Here is a 21,572-nt window from a genome sequence, read left to right as displayed (position 1 = left end):
AAACCTTTGAGTGCTTTTTGTGTTTCTAAAATGGTAAAATCTTGGGTTAAAAGCTCATTTGGACTATTTACTTTCTTGACTAAAAAATTTAAAACTTCCTTTAGAGTGGTTTCATGTACTTCTTTTGGACTATATAACTCCTGGTAAAAATGCTCAACCCCTTTTAAAATTTCATGTGTTGTTTTTACTTCCCTCCCTTCTACTTTTACACTGGTCATAGCGCCTCCCCTTGTTAATATCTTTTTTTAAAAATACCTAGTACATTTTTCACCTTCTTCTATATCTCTCTCTTTACTTAAAATAACCCATTTACTTTGAAAACTGGATAAAACTGACATTTCTTTTTTGACCTCTTTCATTTCATCATTAAAATCAAAGCCATTGTTAAAAAGATTAAATATCTTTGTAGTCTTTTTTGCAGCCCCATCATGTATCTCTTTTCCCTATTCTTCTTGTCCCTTCCTACTTTCATAAAAAACTGTCTTGTCCGATCCTTTACCATCTCCCACCACTGTGCATGTGTATCGTAAAAGTCTTGGAGGGTCTGCCATTGGCTGAACTACATCCTCGTCTTCAAAAAGGGAGCAGTTCAGCTTCCACAGCCCTCCCCCTACCGTCACACCCGTGGGCAGTGAAAGGGTGGAAGACAGCATTAAGTGGTCAGAAAAGAAGAGGGGGGTCACTGTGGCATCGGTTGGCGGGCAATCTCTTGTAAAAATATAGTCGATGCGAGAGGCTCTGGAGCCGTCACTACTGAACCAAGTGTAGCCCTCCTCTCTTTGATGCACATTTTTAAAACAGTCGACTAATTTAAAATCTCTCACTAGGCCCTGTAATAAAACCGTTGTCTTATCGACCTTAAAATCCTCTCCTACCCTCTTCCTATCTTTTTTTGATAAAACACAGTTAAAATCCCCTGCCACCACTAGGCGAACCCTACCTAACATGTGGGACTGCAAGTCTTCTAGAAGCTCATACCTTTCATTTTTACCTGTAAAACCATACACATTAAGAAGATTTAAATCTCTACCTAAAAAAGTCAGATTCGCTAAAAGAGCCCGCCCTTCCCTCACCACTGTGCTGCCCTTCACCAAGATATTGGGATTTTTAATTAAAATAGCAACACCGTCATTTTTATTTTGGTTTGATCCACTCCATATGGAGGGACCAGGGGGCCACAGTTCTTCCATCTTGGTGTACCTATTTAAAAAGGGCAAAGCACACTCTTGTATTAAAAACACATCTGATTTACAAGTATTTAAAAAGGATAAAATGCTCTGTGCTCGTATGGTGGACCTCACACTTCTTACATTGATGGTTGAGATGGTGAGGGCCATGAGCAGTAAGGTTAAAAAGGTATGAGACATTTAAAACAGAAGAAAATAAAAGACTACAATAAAATCATTAAAATCATGTGATCTCTTGTTGCAATTGCCTTTCCCTCCTCCCAGATGGACTGGCGTCAGGAAGGCAAATGCTTACCACCTCCGGGGCTACCGAGGAAACCTCTTGCGGCTCTTTCGGTGATGATGTTCTTAGCTTTACGTGCAAAAAGGATACCTCATTTGGGGAATCTAGGGGCCACATACGTTCCGGATCTTCCGTATCAGAACTATCCGAACGATGTGCTGCCCTAGGCTTTTTCTCCTCTGTATCAAACAGAGGAGATCCCGCAGGCCTTTTTTGCACCTGAGTATTTGGGAGTGAAAGCTCAGTTTCACTCCCACTGGTTTCTGAAAACGCATCCGGACAGTTTCTAAAGAGGACACTGTTTCTTCCTCTGTCTCCTCTCCTTCCTTATCTTTCACAATTATGGTGGCTTTCAATTCATTGGTGGTGGCTTTCCTTTCAGTTTGAATGTTTGACTCCGCCCCTGTGGCCGCCCCACTTGCTCCCTCTAGCCCAATCCCTGAGGTTGGCAGGAGATTTGAAATTCCCGCCAAAACCCCAGGGACCGCCTCCTCCTTCCTTTGTTCTTTTGTTTGGTGTGCTTGTGGGGCGGCCATTTTTAGCTTGTTGGCAAAACTTTTAGGGCAGTCTCTGTAGAGATGGGTTGATTCTCCACAAAGATTGCACCGCCTGCCATTGGTACATTTTTCAAAACTGTGACCAATTTCTTTACACTTCCCACATACTAATTCTTGGCATGCCTCGGCAAGATGCCCAACTCTTCCACATTTACTACACAGCTTGGGCATCCCTCGATAGTGTATGTAGCCTCTGTTTTCTCCCAGCACAATCATAGAAGGCAGATGTTTCAGGCCCTGGTAGCCCCCAGCGTCTTCCCATTGTTTGATGGGAATCCGCCAGGAGCAATTCCAAATGCCATCCTCATCTAGCACTTTGACAGGCTGATTTCTAACAGTGCAAAATCTACCCAGCCAGACACAAATATCATCTCCAGTCACTGTTTCGTTAAACATCCTGACAATCACAGTTTTAAGTGTGTTATCAGAAAGCTTCTCCACCGTGAACATGGAGAACTGGGCCTTAACAGTTTCAAACCTTTGCCAAAAATCATTAAGAAGGGAAGCAGTCTTGAAGCTCAAATCAAATCCCTTGTTTAGGGGCAGAGTCATCAAACAATTCAAGTTGTCTGGCTTAAAATGTAAGGTCTTTTGGATCAGCTTCCTGGAAAAATCCATACGGGACATACCCAGGAGCTTCCCCTCAACCTCTCGGAATATAAAACGCACGCTGTGGTGCCTCCGCACGCCGGCACGGGCAGCCGACATGATGGAGGCAACGACAGCCTAAAAGGTTTAAAACTATACAATGAATAAATAAATAAATAAATAAATAACAAGATAAAAGGATAAAATAGGTCTTACCTTAAATCTGTAAAATAGAAAGCAGCAAGTTCAATTTACCTCCCGAAAGGTGTAGGGCCCGGAACACAAGCGATCTCGAGCCAGGAAACCTCCAAGAGGCGATCGCAACTCCACCTGACGACCAGATACTTGATCTTAGCCAAAAGGCCGAGAAGCGATGACACAATGACGCAGAGGCGGGGGAGCCGTCAAAGGCCACGCCCACCTGGGCCGTGGCGAGAGGGTCTAAAGGTCGCCAACAAACAAGCTCAGCTCACAGCAATACAAGCTCAGCTTGACTGTTGACACCGAAAATGGATCACAGCAGAGCGCACAACACGACACTTTGGAGTGCAACCTGGGATTTTGGACCAACAAACAGTCTGCCCTAAAAGTGAGCGGGCAGACCAAAGCGTACGTCGTAGAGACTTGAAACTCTTGAGGGATGGTAGTACCTGCCCGGTCTACAACATCACCAAGGCTCGGCCCAATCGGCCCCGAGGTGGGTCTGCAGCGATCAGAAGTACGAAATACCTCGTAACTCCTGAACCGTCCGTCGCAGACCCAAGTGTCTTACATCACCGGAATCCTTGGCTCGGGCCGAACAAGACGCAGGCCTCGGATTCGATGGTTGCGCAAGCGAGATTTTCGGGTATTTGGGATTTTGTGAAAAAGCTACTTTTGCACACTAGTCCTAGGTCTTTCGCCCGATCTGACCCAAACCGGTGCAGAAAGATTCCCTGGAGTCTGATTGCCGACAGCGATGGGGGAAAAAGTCGGAATTTCGATTCACGTTGGCGACGGGACGCCAAAACATTTGGGAGTGGGCGAGGCGGGCTTTACTTAAATGGCCATAACTCTCCAACGGAATGAGACAATTACACCCAAGTCGGTACACCTGTGCACGGGCTCAGCCTGTGCTCAGGTGAAAAGGGATGTGGCGACTGGCCACTTGGTGGCGCTGTAAACAGTAAAAACAACAACATGAATATGGCCATAGGCAACTGTATGTCAGGTGATTTTTCACACATGCACAAGGTATTCATACCACATGATAGAACTCCTCATTCGGAACAACTTTGCTTCTAGGACCACTGCTGCCAATCAAAGCGCTGGTTGAATAATGGAGATTATTTGAAGAATGATGAAAAAAAAACTAAAAAACAGCCCTACTTTTGCAGACTGGTCCTAGGTTGAGAGTTTTACATCTCTCGATCAACCACTGCAGTTCAATTCTCTGGACTTCCTAGGTCGTTAACTACCAGAAGAAGAGGAACTCAAACAATCTGCTCTTTTAACCAGTGTGTCCAGGGGAGAGCGCGAACGCAGTCCCCCACTACCATAAATTATGCAGTCGAGATTCCCACATTTGGGGAATTCACAGGGGTCAGCACAACCGGAGTGCAATGGCCGAGCCTCGCCCTGGGTGAACCTTCTTCCTGATCATGGTGTCTCCCCTGCCAGGTAAGTATGAATTCCCAGGCCTCCCGTCAGAGGGACCGTGTCCCTCTCCGCAATCCTCACCAATGGTCGGACAATCAAACACACACCTGATTCAACTCATTAGCTCATTCGTAAAAACTCCAAGAGATAAGAGAGAGACATCAAAAATCTGCAGCGTCGGGCTCTTTTGCTGTTGTTGTTGTGGATGATGTTGTTTTCATGCTCCGGATCCATGAGCCAAAAATCAATTTCATACGCGGTCACCGGATAGTGGACGAATCAGATGTTAAACGAGATAAGAACAGAGTTGTTGTGTTTTTCCCCGTTTTTTTCCCTCTCACACCACCATTACCTGTATAGCATATGATCACCTACAACACCTTTAAAGCACCCATACACAGCAATATACGTTACTTCCATTAACACCTGCTGCCACACAAGACTAAAACATCTCTTTCATTGAACACAGTTTTGGGGGCTGCACCGTTCCCAGAAGTACTGCAATACCGGGTCGATGCGTGGAGTGGACGGAGCAAGCCCCTGTTCCATCTCCCAGTTCCAAATATCAATTTAATATATGGTGCCCGGGTAAGGCACGTACCAGATATTAAACTGATAAGAACAGATTTTTTTTCTTTTTTACACCAAAACCATATGTCACAGCAATATCACTCAATATTAATACAGCATAATTTCTCTTTTTTACATTCCATGATGTAAAGACTATTGAAAAGCAAAGAACAAAAAAACAGAAAAACTCTCCCTTTACCCCACTCCAACCCTCTGCAACCCTCTCCATACCCTCTTAGTCTCCTCTTCCCCATAACACACTTTGTAAGCTTTAACCTCTGCTGACATTTTCCCAAGTAAACTTAAAAATAACCTCTTTGACTCCATCCGAGGAATCTGCTTCCTCAAACACACAGTTCTCGATTCCCAAAGAACCTGTTTTCCCTCAGAAATCGTACTCCAAATTATTCTCCTACTTTCTTTTACAAAACCTTCTAAACCCACCCCATATATCACCAGATTCCTTGAAACAATCGGCCCTCCCCATCTATCCCACCATCGCATTACTAACCTCCAAAACGCACCGGCCCCAGGACATGTCCAAAAGACGTGCTCAACAGTCTCATCTTGACTACAACCAATTGGGCACTTCGGAGACCTACCTGAACCATGTCTATATAATCTTTCTCTTACTGGTGTAGGATTACAAATTTATTTAAATGTTTAATTTAGATTTCCAATACAATAGTATTTTATATTGAGAAAGTTTATAAATGATGAGACCAGGAAATCTCTGCAAATGGTAGGGGTTCCCAGCAGGATATTCCTGACTGTCCCATCTCATTACGAGAAGGCTAGGCTTTTCCTGTTCTCATTGTTTTACGGGGTGAAGAGTCATGCTGAGCAAGTTTGAACACCTGTTATTTTATTACTGAGACCATTTGTCTCATCTCAGTACGAGAAGTCTATGTCTTTCCTGTTCTCGTGTCTCGGAGTTCTCATCTCAGTACGAGAAGTCTATGTCTTTCCTGTTCTCGTGTCTCATGCTGAGCAGGTTCCACAATCTGTATACCTTATTTACATTTGCTTTGTTTTCAGAGAAGTCTCCACCTATATGCAATCCCTCCCCCTTGAAATTTATATAAACTACAATGTAAAGTTCCCTTAGTTAGACTTGATTGAGATGACTACAGCGACGAAATAAAGAACTTATACCTCAACAATCTCCTGGTCTGCAACTCTATCTTTTCTACACTTGAGAAGAAGAAGTTCACAACAGATGGTGCCCTGTGACCCGGATGGAGAAACTGAAACTCAACAAAGAATGAACTTTTGAAACTTCAAAGCTCAAAGATCTCAACAAAGATCTGACTTTCCAGTTCCAGACTGAATCTTTTGAATCCAGAAAGATCTCAACAAAGCTGCCTGAGTTCGCGAACTGAATCTCAACAAAGATCTCAACAAAGCTGACTGTGTTCCAGAACTGAATCTCAACAAAGATCTCAACAAAGCTAACTGAGTTCCAGAACCAAGCTCAACAAAGATCTCTGACTGAGTTTCCAGACGGAATTTTTTCCATACAACAATAATTTGGTGAGTTTCACTCCATTCAAAGAACCGTTGAAAAACCAGTAAAAATTATCCTCTGTGCCGTCAGAGAAAGAGTTATCAGACAGCTGTAGTGTTTGATTACCCAAAGTTATCCTTTAGAAGTTGTCTTTTAAAGATTAAAATATATCCTCTGTTCAGGCAGGGACGTTTTTAACATCACATGTTAAAAAGATATCCTCTGTGTCAGGCAGGGAAGATTAGTAGTATTTTGCTAATTATTTGTTTTGTTGTTTGTTACCTTGTGGTGTTACCCTCTAAAAAATGTCTTTTAGAGAAGAGAGTTTGATCCTCTGAATAGTCAGGGAAGTTGTTGGTATCCTCTGTGCAGACAGGGAAGATTTTAGCATTCAAGTTAAAATATTGTTAGCCTCTGTGCAAGCAGAGAAGAGGTAGTCTTACAGGCTATTTATTTTGGTTACCCTTTTAAAAGTTTTTCTTTTAGAGAGGAAAGTTTGATCCTCTGTTTCAGGCAGGGAAGAGTTAGCAATACATGCTAGTAATTTTGTTTTATCCTCTAAAAAGTTAGGAAGGTGAAAGATCCTTTCCGTTTCTTTCAGGGAAGATTAGCGTAACGTGCTAATATTTTGTGTTTCATCCTCTGTTTCTGGCAGGGAAGTTAAATGTGATGTGTTGGTAACAAGGAAGGTTTATCAACAGTTTGATCTGTGACATAAGTGTAGACTCTTTTGATCAGAGAAGTTTTAGTGTTTTTGATTGTGTGATAAAGAAATCCACAAAATGGTTAGAACGAATGCTAGGCTGGTTCCAACAACTGAAAAATTTGGTCTTGCGACTCCTTTGTGGTCAGATAGTGAATTTAAAACACTGTTAGGAGAACAAATGAACCTAATAGTCACTGAGAAAGTTAGAAAAGAACTAACGCAGAAATATGAGATTCATCCAGACAAAACTTGGTCGGTAGATGAGTGTAAAAAAGTACTAGGAGCAAGTATTCGCAAGAACAATGTGAAAGGCATAATATGTTGCCATAGAGAATTTGGTTTAGCACTAGCTACAGAACAGTCTAAACGCAACTCAGAGCTAGAGAAACAGATTAATGAGCTCCGGGCTAAAGTTTCCTCTTTAACCAAGAAATTGAACCGCAACAAAGATGCAGAAAAAACTGATGGGGAAGAAGTAAGTCATCCTGATAACATTTACCCTGATTTACGAACGTTCTTTGAAACAGATGTAGCCGTCCAATCAGGCCTGTTAATTCAGTTTATGTGTGTGGAGCTAGAAAAAGATCACAGGGAATTGAGGAAAAATGAAAGTGTTTCTACCCACCCTTCTGTAGTCCGAATACAAACTGTCGCAAAAGCCCTTGGACCTAAGGATATAGAACGACTCTCTGAGAGTTTACCCTCACCACGTAAACAGTTTTCTGAATTTAGAAGGGCATTGATCAGCAAAATTCGTCTATATGACATGTCGTTAACAGAAGTCACACAGTTAATGTCACAAATTTTAACTGATTCTGAATTCAACAGTTTTGAATCTGCAGTGACTTCTGAACTACAACATGCCAGTAGAGGCGATATGAGAGAAGGTGTTTTGAAAATCCTAAAGACTATCTTAGGACCCAAAATAGACTGGTCTAGAGTTACTAGCTGTGTACAAAAGAAAGAAGAAACGGTAAATGAATATACTGAACGGTTTTGTCAGTCAGCCATAACTTACAGTGGAATAGTGGATGATTCCGAAAGTGTGCTCGATGACAAAGGACCACTAATTCGTATCTGGTCAGATGGCCTTGTAGCCGAATACAGAAGAGCTTTGCCATTCCTAGATCTAACTTGGTCTAACAGAACTCTCAGAAGTAACGTTGACAGGTTAGCTGCATGGGAAAGAGATGCTGATGTTAAAACCAAAGTGAGAGTAGCAGCAGCAGCTACATTTAGCACAGCAAAACAAGAAAACAGGTGGTCTAAAAAATAAGGGAGCTGCCACTATTGTGGAAGATTAGGACATTGGGAGAAAGAGTGTAGGAAGAAATTGCAAGATACAAAAAGAAATGCTATGCATAATTCTGCTCCTTCTCAGCCTGCTTACAACCCGGAAGCAGTTCCGCAAGTGTCCACTGAAACTTTAGGACAGCTTGTTCAGGCTCTTTTAAGAGCACAAAAAGACCAGGAAAAAAACTAATTGTTGGGGCTGTGAGTAGCTACCTTACCCCTGTAATACATCATAATGACACAAGAATTTTTGTGAAAGGTAGCATACAAGAGAAAGAAATTGATTTTTTGCTTGATACAGGTGCAGAAATTACCATAATTCCTACAAAATTGGCTAAAGGTTTAGACATTCCGTACAAGAAAACCAAATTTTCTTTAACTGGCGTAATAGGTGAAGATTCTGATTTGTATGAAACCCCGCCCATAGATGTACAATTTGGCCCAAAAACTCTGACTACAAAATTGTTATGTGCTCCATTAAATACAGGTGCAATTTTAGGCATGGATCTCCTGAGACAAATACATCTAACTTTAGACGTGTCCTCAGAATCTGCTAGCATTCAAATTTCCTCAGCACAAGTTTCTACCAATAATGTAATCCCTCCAGAGTATGCTTTCTTACAGAATCATCCAATTTGGGCTAAAGACAAGGATGATTGTGGTTTGTTGACAGGTGTAGAACCAATAAAATTGACGGGGACTCCACCTCCGGTCACCAAACAATATCCGATCAATAAGGAAGCTATACAGGGGATCAAACCTATTGTAGAAAAGTTGCTGACGCAAGGAGTGCTAGTTAAAACCAACAGTCCCTGTAACTCACCCATTTGGCCCATCAAGAAATCCAATGGGACATGGAGACTTACAATAGACTACAGAGTAGCCAATAAAAATATTGATAAAATCACCCCTCTAGTGGCAGATCCTTCCACAATTTGTAATGGCATACCATTAGAGAGTAAGATTTTTTCAGTAATTGATATGTCTAATGGATTCTTTTCTGTACCGTTGCACTCTGACAGCCAGCCATGGTTAGCTTTCACAGTTGACTATGAGCAATACCAGTGGACACGTTTGCCACAGGGATTTCAAAACTCCCCAACCATATACCATCAGGCTGTCAGACGTGATTTGTGTGACCCAGAATGTCCGGTAAAACAGTCCACTATGATCCAATATGTCGATGATATTTTGATTTCCTCAACAGATCACGAAGTACATCAAACTGAATTGGCATCATTGTTGGACTATTTGCATAAGAAAGGACACAAATGCAGCTTTCACAAAGCTCAAATTGCTAAAAAGCAAGTCACATTTCTGGGTCAAACAATTGGTGCAGGAAATAGATCCATTACACAGGATCGAGCGGCTTCAGTCAAAGCCATACCCCCGCCTACTACCATTAAAACACTCCGATCATTTTTAGGAACAGCAGGTTACTGTAGACCTTGGATTGAAGACTATGCCTCAATTGCACAGCCGCTCTATGACTTGTTGAAAGGCCATGGTAAAGATTCTGATACTGTTTGTATGGAAGAATGTCACCTCAAAGCATTCAATGATTTGAAGAGAGCACTATGTCAAGCACCAGCATTAGGAATTGCCCAAACTGATAGACCATTTGTGCTTTATGTCCATGAACATTTAAGCTTCATGACTGCATGTCTAATGCAAGATCATGGGGGCAGTTTACGCCCAATTCATTACTATTCTGGTAAACTTGACATAGTAGCTCAAGGTATGGGCCCATGCCTCAGAGCAGTACAGGCAGTGCATCTAGCGCTTCAGGCTTCATTAGGAATGGTGTTAGGACAGTCTGTAAACGTAAGATGTCCGCATGCAGTGTCCGCATTAATGAATCAAGCAAAAGTCACTTCTGTCACTTCCTCTCGCTGGGGAAATTGGTTAGCAACTCTCACAGCCCCGAATATTGTCTTACAGCGTGCACCTGTCACGAATCCGTCCTCATGTATGATGTCTGCTATGACTGAAGTTTTGTTAGAGGATGAAGGAGAAATGACACACGATTGTGTTACGCTTACATATACACCTATGAGTGAAATAAAAGAAACTCCCACAGAGAATTCAGAATTTGAGTTGTTTGTTGACGGTTCAGCTCAAGTAATTGAAGGTAACAGACGAGCAGGTTATGCAGTAACGTCCACCACGGAAGTGTTAGCTTCAGGACGTCTTCCAGATCATTTTTCAGCTCAAGCTGCAGAACTAGTAGCCCTAACAAGAGCATGCACGCTAGCTTCAGGATCAGTTGCTAATATCTACACAGATTCCAGATATGCTTTTGGGGTAATTCATGATTTTGGTGTCATTTGGCAAACCAGACAGTTTCTAACTTCTGCTGGATCCCCCATTAAGCATGCTGAATTAGTGAAAGATCTAATGTTTTCCATGAAACTTCCAAAGAAATTAGCAGTGATCAAAGTGAAAGCACATCTCACAACTAATACTACGGAAGCTAAAGGTAATGCTCTTGCTGATATGGCAGCTAAACAGGCATGTTTCTATGCAACTGTACAAGTGTGTTCAGGTAGTGCAGCACAGAAGACAATTATGCCTCCTGAATCAATAATTGATCTGTACAAAGACGTTCCTCTGTATGAAGCATGGACATGGTTAGACAAAGGAGCCACAGTGGATTCATCTGGTTGCTGGACCAAAGGGGGAAAGTATGTCGCTCCCGAATCACTGCTGCCATATTTGGCTCAACAAATACACAGTTTAGGTCACAGTGGTCCAGCAACGATGAATCACAGGTTCTCAAATCAGTGGTGGAATCCAAAATTCAGAAATGTAGCCACAGAAACAGCCAAGAGGTGTGTTACATGTCAGAAAAATAATGATATACCAGCAGCCACTACACCAGCAGCACATACCCCAGCTCCACCAGGACCATTTCGTCACCTGCAAGTTGATTACATATCATTGCCTCGTTGTAAGGGAAAAACTGATGTTTTGGTAGTAATAGACAAGTTCTCAAGATGGGTAGAAGCTTATCCAACAGGGCGTGCTACAGCTGCACATACTGCTAAATGTCTTGTCACTGATTTCATTCCCAGATGGGGATTACCAGATTGGATTGACTCAGATCAAGGTACACACTTCACAGGACAGATAGTCAAGGAAGTGTCTAGAATGTTGCAGATTAAGTGGAACCTCCACTGCCCCTATAGGCCACAAGCATCAGGACAGGTTGAACGTGCAAACAGAACAATCAAAATCAGGCTAAGCAAAATGCATCAGGAAGGAGTACCATGGGTTGAAGCGTTGCCAGCAGTACTGTGTAGTATGAGAGCATCACCTAACAGAACAGTAGGACTGAGCCCTCATGAGATTATTACTGGACGCCCCATGCAGATGCCAGGTGTGATTGATCTTAGAAATGCTGATGTACACATTACCTCAGATGCCCTGATTGCTTACTGTGAAAACCTAACAAAGGCGGTACAGAGTGCCAGAGGGAGAGTTGAGTCATGTTGGCAGACTTCACCAGAAGGGGGACACACAATCATCCCAGGTCAATGGGTCATGATAAAGTCATTCAGAAATAAGCCATTAGAACCAAAGTGGCATGGGCCACATCAAGTGATGTTGATTACAGCCGCTGCAGTATTGTGTGAGGGAAGGAAAACCTGGACTCATTGTACACACTGTAAGGTTGTTCCCCCACCAACAGGGATAGGTTAGGACACAGAACCAGTGAGGAGCCCCGGGAAGAACCGAATGCAGTAGGCTTCGGGGGTTAACCCTGGGGTGAAGACTTCCCTCATAGGCCCTATCCTAGTCCATCCTTACCTCACTGTTCTTTAGGTGTCAAAGGTTTAAGAAATAGGGAAAGAGGAAATCAACAATAGCAGACTCAGAAAAAGTTCACAATCCTAGTGTTTGAACAAATACTGCTCTACTGTCTTTTGTTTTTTTTTCTTTCTTATTCTGTGCAGACACCACTTGATGACAGTCCGGGACCCATACGCACCAACCTCCTCACCTGCGTATGAAGCCACAACCTCCAGAAAACAACTAGACTCACTGGCGAACCAACTATCACGAAAGAAAGAAAAAAAAAAATACACAACGCAGAGACTCACATACGAAACCTTCAATCATCCATCAACATGATCAAGATTGTCGTTCTACTAAGCATCATGGACATCGCACAAAGTGTGGACTCCAGAAACAACATATTCTTAGAGCTAATGAATATGTCAAGAAATGCCTTGTTTGCTGGAAAGGACGTTTGCATGCCACACGCACCTTCAGTAGGAGCAGGAATCCCCTGGGTGGCACACCCTATCTCCAAATGTGACACGTGTACCTTATTCAATCATCATACCAGTGAATTATACAACAAGGATACATGTCACAATACAACAATTCCTCCAGCTTCTCCGTGTTGCATTCCAGGACTACCATCCTGCAACCTAACTTCAGCTACTCCCATCATGACAGATCTACTCCTGCCAATGATGTTCTATTGGTGCATGGAAAATTATGCTCCAGCATCGACTCCACTGGGGGAAATTCCTTGTGAACGTTGCAGCTTTGTGATTGAAAGAGGAGCAGAATCCCACGTGTATGTTACTACAACAGATAAGAAAGAGGAAAATGACTTAACAGAGTGTTTCTCCAGAAACCCATCCCTACCAATTTTTTTTGAAATAAATCAGTTGTGTATGATCTCTCCACCAACTGACACTTTTTGGTTATGTGGAACTTCTGTCTACAGCATCCTCCACAGCCAATTTAACGGAAGGTGCACCCTGGTTTATATTCTACCAGCTATCAGAGAAAATACACACTCCACCCCAAGCTCCCCACAGCTACAAAATTCAGCTTCTACCACTAACGAAGCAGATGGCTGCATTCCAGGACTCACTTGTGCACAAACATGGTGGTCAAGAACTCTTGGAGCATTAATACCATCTTATGGTGTCATGCAAGCCCTTGATCAAGTCAGAAGCTTATCGAATTCTGTACAGAAATTGGCCAATGATACGGCTTGGGCCCTTGGTAACATCACGGACACTCTCGCTTCGCACAAGATAATGATCTTACAGAACAGAGTGGCCTTGGATTACATTCTAGCAACGCAAGGAGGAGCCTGCACCATCATCGGACCTGAGTGCTGCACCGGGTTAATGGATCCAACAGAGAACTTGAACAAAATCCAACAAGACATTCTTGATCTTTCAGCAAAATTACACCAGATGACTGAAGTTAATTTTTCATGGTTCGGAAACTTGATTGGGAAACCCTGGCTGTGGATAAAGGAAATAGCAATTCTGCTGTTATTTCTTCTAATAGCATACTATCTATGCGTCCACAGTATCAAGTGTTTCATTCAACAAATGACTCACGCCCCTCACAAAGAAATGACAGTTCCAAACAGAAAAGACTATTACCCTTAAGAACTTCACGGACCCTAAATTTGCATGTTTGTTTCTGTGTCAGCATGCAATTGCAGAAACAGCAACACAGAAGCATGAGCCTGTAATGATCACAAGTTACAAGAATTTAACTTTTAAGTGTCTAAATTTGTATTTTGTGAGAGTTATTTAGAACTCTCAAAGGGGGAAATGTAGGATTACAAATTTATTTAAATGTTTAATTTAGATTTCCAATACAATAGTATTTTATATTGAGAAAGTTTATAAATGATGAGACCAGGAAATCTCTGCAAATGGTAGGGGTTCCCAGCAGGATATTCCTGACTGTCCCATCTCATTACGAGAAGGCTAGGCTTTTCCTGTTCTCATTGTTTTACGGGGTGAAGAGTCATGCTGAGCAAGTTTGAACACCTGTTATTTTATTACTGAGACCATTTGTCTCATCTCAGTACGAGAAGTCTATGTCTTTCCTGTTCTCGTGTCTCGGAGTTCTCATCTCAGTACGAGAAGTCTATGTCTTTCCTGTTCTCGTGTCTCATGCTGAGCAGGTTCCACAATCTGTATACCTTATTTACATTTGCTTTGTTTTCAGAGAAGTCTCCACCTATATGCAATCCCTCCCCCTTGAAATGTATATAAACTACAATGTAAAGTTCCCTTAGTTAGACTTGATTGAGATGACTACAGCGACGAAATAAAGAACTTATACCTCAACAATCTCCTGGTCTGCAACTCTATCTTTTCTACACTTGAGAAGAAGAAGTTCACAACACTGGTAACCGGCCCAGTACTGTTAACCAGTTTAGATCTTTACAAAAACCAGTTAGATATGATGGTTGCAACAAAGTCCAACTCACTCCATATGGTGAAACTGATTTCTCTACACCTTTAGAGGTGTACCCTACACAAGTAATTCAAGCTAGGGAGAAGGTCAGCCTTCACCACCTCTAACCTACCCCACAAGGATAGCCCCCTTGAGTTCCACCTCACTATCTTCGCCTGGACTACCTTCAATCTTGCCTCCCAATTCTCCTTTGCACTATTCCCTCTCAAGAATCTGACCCCTAGGATTATCAGCCCGTCTGCACAAATATTATAACCTCCTTTTGCCTTTGTTTTATCATCCCACAGTCCAAAAAACATAACTGAGGACTTACCCACGTTAACACGTGCCCCAGACACCTTGCAAAACCCCTCTAGAATTCTGCCAACCACCTCAAAATCTGAACCAGAAGACAGAAACAGGGTTGTATCATCTGCATAAGCAGCCACTTTGGCACATATTCCCCCTCCTCCAGGCAAATGAACGCCTCTGAAAGAAGGCGCTGTTCTCAGTGCCGCCAGCAGAGGTTCCAAAGACAAAACATAAAGCAGGGGAGACAAAGGGCACCCCTGCCTTACTCCCCCTAGCTGCTCCACCTTTTCTGAAAAATGACCATTTATCCCTATTCTACTAAAAGCCTTACTGTAGAGCAATTTAACCCAAGCCCTGAAGACTGTCCCAAACCCCAACCGCTTCAACATGGCTTCAAGGAAGGTATGACTAACCCTGTCAAAAGCCTTCTCCTGGTCTAAACTCAAGATAGCTAAAGGAAGCTGACGTTGTTCTGCCCAACTAATTATGTCTCTGACTAGAGCCAAATTCAAAGATATTGACCTGCCTGGGACCCCACATGTCTGATCTGCCTGAACAACCGACCCTATAACCCTTTTCAACCTTACTGTCAGAACTTTGGCCAGAATTTTGTAATCAGTAGTTAGTAAGGTAATTGGCCTCCAATTCCCCAATTCTTCCTTCAACCCTTTCTTATACAGTAACGACACCAGCCCTGTTCTCATTGTCGCTACCATCTCACCTCTTCTAAGGCATTCCTCGTACACTCCCACAAGTTCATTTCCTATCCACGGCAAAACCATCTCATAAAAAGCAGCCGGAAGGCCATCACATCCCGGAGACGTGCCCTTTTTAAGAGAAGACACCGCCGAGCCAACTTCTTGTAAAGTCAGAGGCCCTTCTAGCGCGGCTCTCTCTTCTTCCTCTAAACCCCCTTCCAAGACCTCCAAAAAACTCCTCATATGCTGTAACTGAAGGAGTTCTGTTACTAAATAAATTCCTATAAAAACCCTCCGTTACATCCAGCATCCCCTTTACCGAAGTTTGCACCTCCCCTTGACCCCTCAGACCCTCTATGTAACTTTTCCTTTGTCTGGCTCGCACTGTGGCAAAGAAAAAACTGATTGGCTTTTCATCATAGAGTCGTTTTCGGACACTTGACCATTGCAAGAAAGACTTAGCCTCTTCCCAAAAATGTTTTTTAAGTCATCCTGCAAATCTCTAGCCCTGGCCCATCCCTCAGCTGACCCTAATGCACCTTCTGTCCAAAGAGCTTGAAGCTCTTCTGACCACTTGCTTATTTTTCCCCGCTTTCTTCTAGCCTTCTCCCTTCCCCAATTACGGCAGAAAAAGGCTACTCTCTCTTTGAACCCCTCCCACCAATCCCCTTGTGACTGAAACAAACCTTGCAAATTTTTCCATCCAGCCACCAAATTAAAGAGCGCAGTACAAAAAACTTCACTCAAAAAGGAAGTATTAAAACCTCCACACACCCCTCCCCCGCTCCTCCCCTCCTGCTTCCAACCATACTCCCACCATACAGTGGTCTGAACACCACATTGGTGCTTGCGTGTAATTAAACACCTTAATGTGTGACGGCACAAAAATATAATCCAAACGTGCCCCCACCTGTCTGCTGTTTTGCCAAGTGAAAATGGGATCCCGCCCCCCCGCCCCTCGGAAGGAGTCACGTAGCGAGAACCCTGATGTCAAAAGAGCCAGCAAACTACCTGAACCATTGTCCAAAGACACATTAAAATCCCCTCCCTGTCACCCAAATTACTCGGTGCATAAACATTGATAAAGCGAAAAGCAATCCCTCTCCACCTCACATCCACAACTACTATCCTCCCTGGGATGATTACAATAGCAGACTCAATAACAAAATCCCATGAGTAAAATAAAATAAAATACCCACCTCATCCGCATTGACGTTCCCCACTCCCCAAAAAGAAGGCCCCATATCCCACTCTGCAGAAAAAACAGTAATATCATTTTTGTCCTTTAGATGGCATTCTTGCAAAAAAACAAACATCTAGAGGTAACATTTATAAAGAAAGGAAAATTGCAGTCCTTCTTTGTGTCATTTTTAAACCCCTTACATTCAAGGTAGCCATCTTTAAACATATCATTTAAAAAAACACCTAATAGGAAAAAAGAAAACCAGACTGCTTCCCATCCCAATGTCACAAGCTCCCCTTTTGCTCAGAACATTTTTTCCCCCTACCTTTCCCCTTCCCAAAAACTTCAGTCCATTCAGTACCTTCCACATTGACATCTTCCCTCCCTCTTCCCTCATCCTCCTGCAAAATCGACATTACTTTTTCCAACACCCCTCCACTTCTTCTTAGTAGCAATCCTACTTTCTTCTATAAAACCCTCCACAATGTCCATCTCACCTCCACCCTCATCTCCCTGGGCTCGGTTGAATTCCAGATCCTGAGCCTGGACCTTACTGCATTTTCTCTCTCTATCACCAGTCATGTGATCGAAAAGCTTCTGTCTTCTCATGCCTTGTCCCAGCTTCATTGTGTCGTGTTGCCCCTGTCCAGTAACTTCCATTGGCTGGAGCTCCTTTTCATCCCCCGCTGACTCCCCCAACCCCTGTCCATTCTCCTCATAAATGCCACACAGGACTTCTGCCACATCGAACTCTGACCATACTTGCGAAGAACCAATCTGAAGCTCCACCTCTTCTTCAATCCTTTTCTTTTCCACCTCATCTCCATTCCTTACTTCAGCTGCCTGCACTCTCACAGTAGCTTCACCAACACCCGCATTTGAAGGGCCCGCCTCCTGGCTGTCTCTCGCCACAGGAACACTTGATAATAGACCATCAAAATCAGCCTGTAGATCTTGTCCCTCTTTGAACAGGCTGGCATATGTTTTTTTCCGCTTAGGGCATACCCGGAACAGGTGGTCCAATCCTCCACATAAACTGCATTTCTTAGGTTCCGGACAAGCTATTGCCATGTGGTCTGTCGATCCACAAAAGCGGCATCCCTGGCCTGCGCATTCTGCTTTCACATGACCCTGTGCGCCACACCTCCTACAGTACACCGGCTGAGCTGGATAGTGCAAAAAGCCCCTGTTTGAACCAATGAAGAAGGAACCGGGCGGATGCACTAATCCTCCTTCAACAGCTGGGTCTGCACGCAACTTCACCAGGTATCTTCTCTTCCCTGTCCATATACCAAAACGATCTTTCAACCGCTCACCACCTTTCACAGTCTCACAGTACCTGGCCAAGAAGGTCAAAACATCACCATCTTCCACAAAAGGATTGTAGAGGTGGATCGTTAAGGGCAGAAAATCTTGAGCAAAAGCCGGGAAAAGCTGTATGCCACTCAAACGCTGATGATCTTTTTTCTTCTCCCAAGCTTCATAAAAGGCAGTCTCTCAATTGAAAAAAAGTCAAATCCATGAAACCAGAAGTCGAAAAATCTTGCAAACAGAAAATTAAAGACGCTGAAATCACAAAAACTTCCCTTAACAGCTCAGTCACCACAAAATCTCTTCCAAATCGTTTCTTAACATCCATCGGTGCATCTTTCTTGACCTGAAAGCGCACTGTGTTCTTTAGCCGCACCAACATGGTCGGCAGTGGAGCATCCTCTCTGGAAACGCCCATTCTGGTCGATCGCACACTTGATCTTAGCCAAAAGGCCGAGAAGCGATGACACAATGATGCAGAGGCGGGGGAGCCGTCAAAGGCCACGCCCACCTGGGCCGTGGCGAGAGGGTCTAAAGGTCGCCAACAAACAAGCTCAGCTCACAGCAATACAAGCTCAGCTTGACTGTTGACACCGAAAATGGATCACAGCAAAGCGCACAACACGACCCTTTGGAGTGCAACATGGGATTTTGGACCAACAAACATTCTGCCCTAAAAGTGAGCGGGCAGACCAAAGCGTACGTCGTAGAGACTTGAAACTCTTGAGGGATGGTAGTACCCGCCCGGTCTACAACATCACCAAGGCTCGGCCCAATCGGCCCCAAGGTGGCGCTGCAGCGATCAGAAGTACGAAATGCCTCGTAACTCCTGAACCGTCCGTCGCAGACCCAAGTGTCTTACATCACCGGAATCCTTGGCTCGGGCCGAAGAAGACGCAGGCCTCGGATTCGATGGTTGCGCTGGCGAGATTTTCGGGTATTTGGGATTTTGTGAAAAAGCTACTTTTGCCATCTGGTCAAAAGTCAGGTCTTTCGCCCGATCTGACCCAAACCGGTGCAGAAAGATTCCCTGGAGTCTGATTGCCGACAGCGATGGGGAAAAAAGTCGGAATTTCGATTCACGTTGGCGAAGGGACGCCAAAACGTTGGGAGTGGGCGAGGGGGCTTTACTTAAATGGCCATAACTCTCCAACAGAATGAGACAATTACACCCAAGTCGGTACACCTGTGCACGGGATCAGCCTGTGCTCAGGTGAAAAGGGATGTGGCGACTGGCCACTTGGTGGCGCTGTAAACAGTAAAAACAACAACATGAATACGGCCATATGTCAGGTGATTTTTCACACATGCACAAGATATTCATACCACATGATAGAACTCCTCATTCGGAACAACTTTGCTTCTAGGACCACTGCTGCCAATCAAAGCGCTGGTTGAATAATGGAGATTATTTGAAGAATGATGAAAAAAAACCTAAAAAACAGCCCTACTTTTGCAGACTGGTCCTAGGTTGAGAGTTTTACATCTCTCGATCAACCACTGCAGTTCAATTCTCTGGACTTCCTAGGTCGTTAACTACCAGAAGAAGAGGAACTCGAACAATCTGCTCTTTTAACCAGTGTGTCCAGGGGAGAGCGCGAACGCAGTCCCCCACTACCATAAATTATGCAGTCGAGATTCCCACATTTGGGGAATTCGCAGGGGTCAGCACAACCGGAGTGCAATGGCCGAGCCTCGCCCTGGGTGAACCACCTTCCTGATCATGGTGTCTCCCCTGCCAGGTAAGTATGAATTCCCAGGCCTCCCGTCAGAGGCACCCTGTCCCTCTCCGCAATCCTCACCAACGGTCGGACAATCAAACACACACCTGATTCAACTCATCAGCTCATTCGTAAAAACTCCAAGAGATAAGAGAGAGACATCAAAAATCTGCAGCGTCGGGCTCTTTTGCTGTTGTTGTTGTGGATGATGTTGTTTTCATGCTCCGGATCCATGAGCCAAAAATCAATTTCATACGCGGTCACCGGATAGTGGACGAATCAGATGTTAAACGAGATAAGAACAGAGTTGTTGTTTTTTTTCCCTCTCACACCACCATTACCTGTATAGCATATGATCACCTACAACACCTTTAAAGCACCCATACACAGCAATATACGTTACTTCCATTAACACCTGCTGCCACACAAGACTAAAACATCTCTTTCATTTAACACAGTTTTGGGGGGTGCACCGTTCCCAGAAGTACTGCAATACCGGGTCGATGCGTGGAGTGGACGGAGCAAGCCCCTGTTCCATCTCCCAGTTCCAAAAATCAATTTAATATATGGTGCCCGGGTAGGGCACGTATCAGATATTAAACTGATAAGAACAGATTTTTTTCTTTCGAAAAAGTTTTATTGTCACAAGTTTTCATTCCATGTTTTCCATTTACATTTTTTTATAAATCAAGTATTTATTTACACATCTTAAAACAACAAAAACAAACAAATAAAAAAGACACAATTTATAGTTAAAAATCAATTATTGATTGTGTGTTGTGTAAAAGTCTATGTATGTTAATATTTGTGTTGTTTTAAAGGAAATGTAAATGGATTAAAATAAATAGGAATAAAACATAAAAACAATAAAACAATAAAACATGCCAAATAAAACATCTCTTGTAAAGGATCGAGGGTGAGTCCCTATCAAGATTGTCCATTCTCTCCAGGTCTCCAGAACAGGCCCCAGACTCCCCGCTTCTGGTGCCCAGCGGAGATCCCCTCTCCTCCGGCCCGCTGGCCCGCTGTTCCCATAGCCAGAGTGGTGAGGGTGCATCTACGGGCGGCCAGGTACGGTGGCGGCCGGGACCCTCTCCGTGTGACCCCGGCCCCCCCATCCGAATAACGACGTGCGGCCCACCCTGCAGCGTTGTTCTTATTCACTGCTCGCACGCGTGGAGGGGGACCGTCACGCGTTTCCCCACCAGCAGGTTTCTGGTGACCCAGATGGCATCCTTGATCACGTTTAGGGTGAGCCAGAGTGAGGCAAATGTTGGTGGTGTCAACTCCTGACCCACCCCCAGGATGGCGAGCTTATAGTCCACCTGGAACCCACCCGCTGGCAGGCACGGGAAAAACAGGGGGCCGGTCTTGGCCCACAGGTCCCGCGCAGCGCCGCACTCCCAGAGCAGATGTTGAACGGTCTCCGGGGAACCACATCCGGACCGTGGGCAGGTGGAGTTTTTGGCCATGCCTCTGGAGTGCATAACCGCCCTGGCCGGGAGGATCTCATGAGCCACCATCCACGACAAGTCCTTAAGCCTGTTCTGGAGAGCTGGGTGGGCTGCGTTCCTCCAAACGTCTTTGGCCTCACCTAGTGTGAGGCCTGGAACCGGACTCACCGATTCTCGATCCTGCACAAGAGAGATGAGAGACTTGTGATTAGTTAAAATAGTGGCATCATTTGTTTCTAAAAGATATTTCTTTAAAAATTTCTTAATAAAAAGATGTTCTTTTGACAGATTAAAAGACACTGGACATTTAAGATCAACTGGTAAAATTTTCAAAGATCT

The 21,572-nt window shown here is 43.9% G+C and overlaps 2 non-coding genes and 2 pseudogenes across 2 annotated transcripts; all 4 read right to left on the bottom strand.

Annotated features, from left to right (window-relative positions):
• Positions 1–4,118: 4,118 nt before the first annotated feature.
• LOC143713643 (U1 spliceosomal RNA) lies at positions 4,119–4,282 on the bottom strand. The gene has a single exon (XR_013195198.1). It is a non-coding gene; the product is annotated as a U1 spliceosomal RNA (small nuclear RNA).
• Positions 4,283–4,726: 444 nt separating this feature from the next.
• Positions 4,727–4,907, bottom strand: LOC143713792 (U2 spliceosomal RNA; annotated as a pseudogene).
• Positions 4,908–19,644: 14,737 nt separating this feature from the next.
• On the bottom strand, positions 19,645–19,808 carry LOC143713616 (U1 spliceosomal RNA). The gene has a single exon (XR_013195172.1). It is a non-coding gene; the product is annotated as a U1 spliceosomal RNA (small nuclear RNA).
• Positions 19,809–20,241: 433 nt separating this feature from the next.
• Positions 20,242–20,417, bottom strand: LOC143713718 (U2 spliceosomal RNA; annotated as a pseudogene).
• Between the last annotated feature and the right edge of the window lie 1,155 nt (positions 20,418–21,572).

Source organism: Siphateles boraxobius, unplaced genomic scaffold (assembly GCF_051911475.1).
Source record: "Siphateles boraxobius isolate OS27281-9 unplaced genomic scaffold, OSU_SipBor_1 52, whole genome shotgun sequence".
Lineage (NCBI taxonomy): Eukaryota > Metazoa > Chordata > Actinopteri > Cypriniformes > Leuciscidae > Siphateles > Siphateles boraxobius.
The sequence above is the reverse complement of the archived record's forward strand: the minus strand, read 5'-3'. Positions and strand labels throughout refer to the sequence as shown.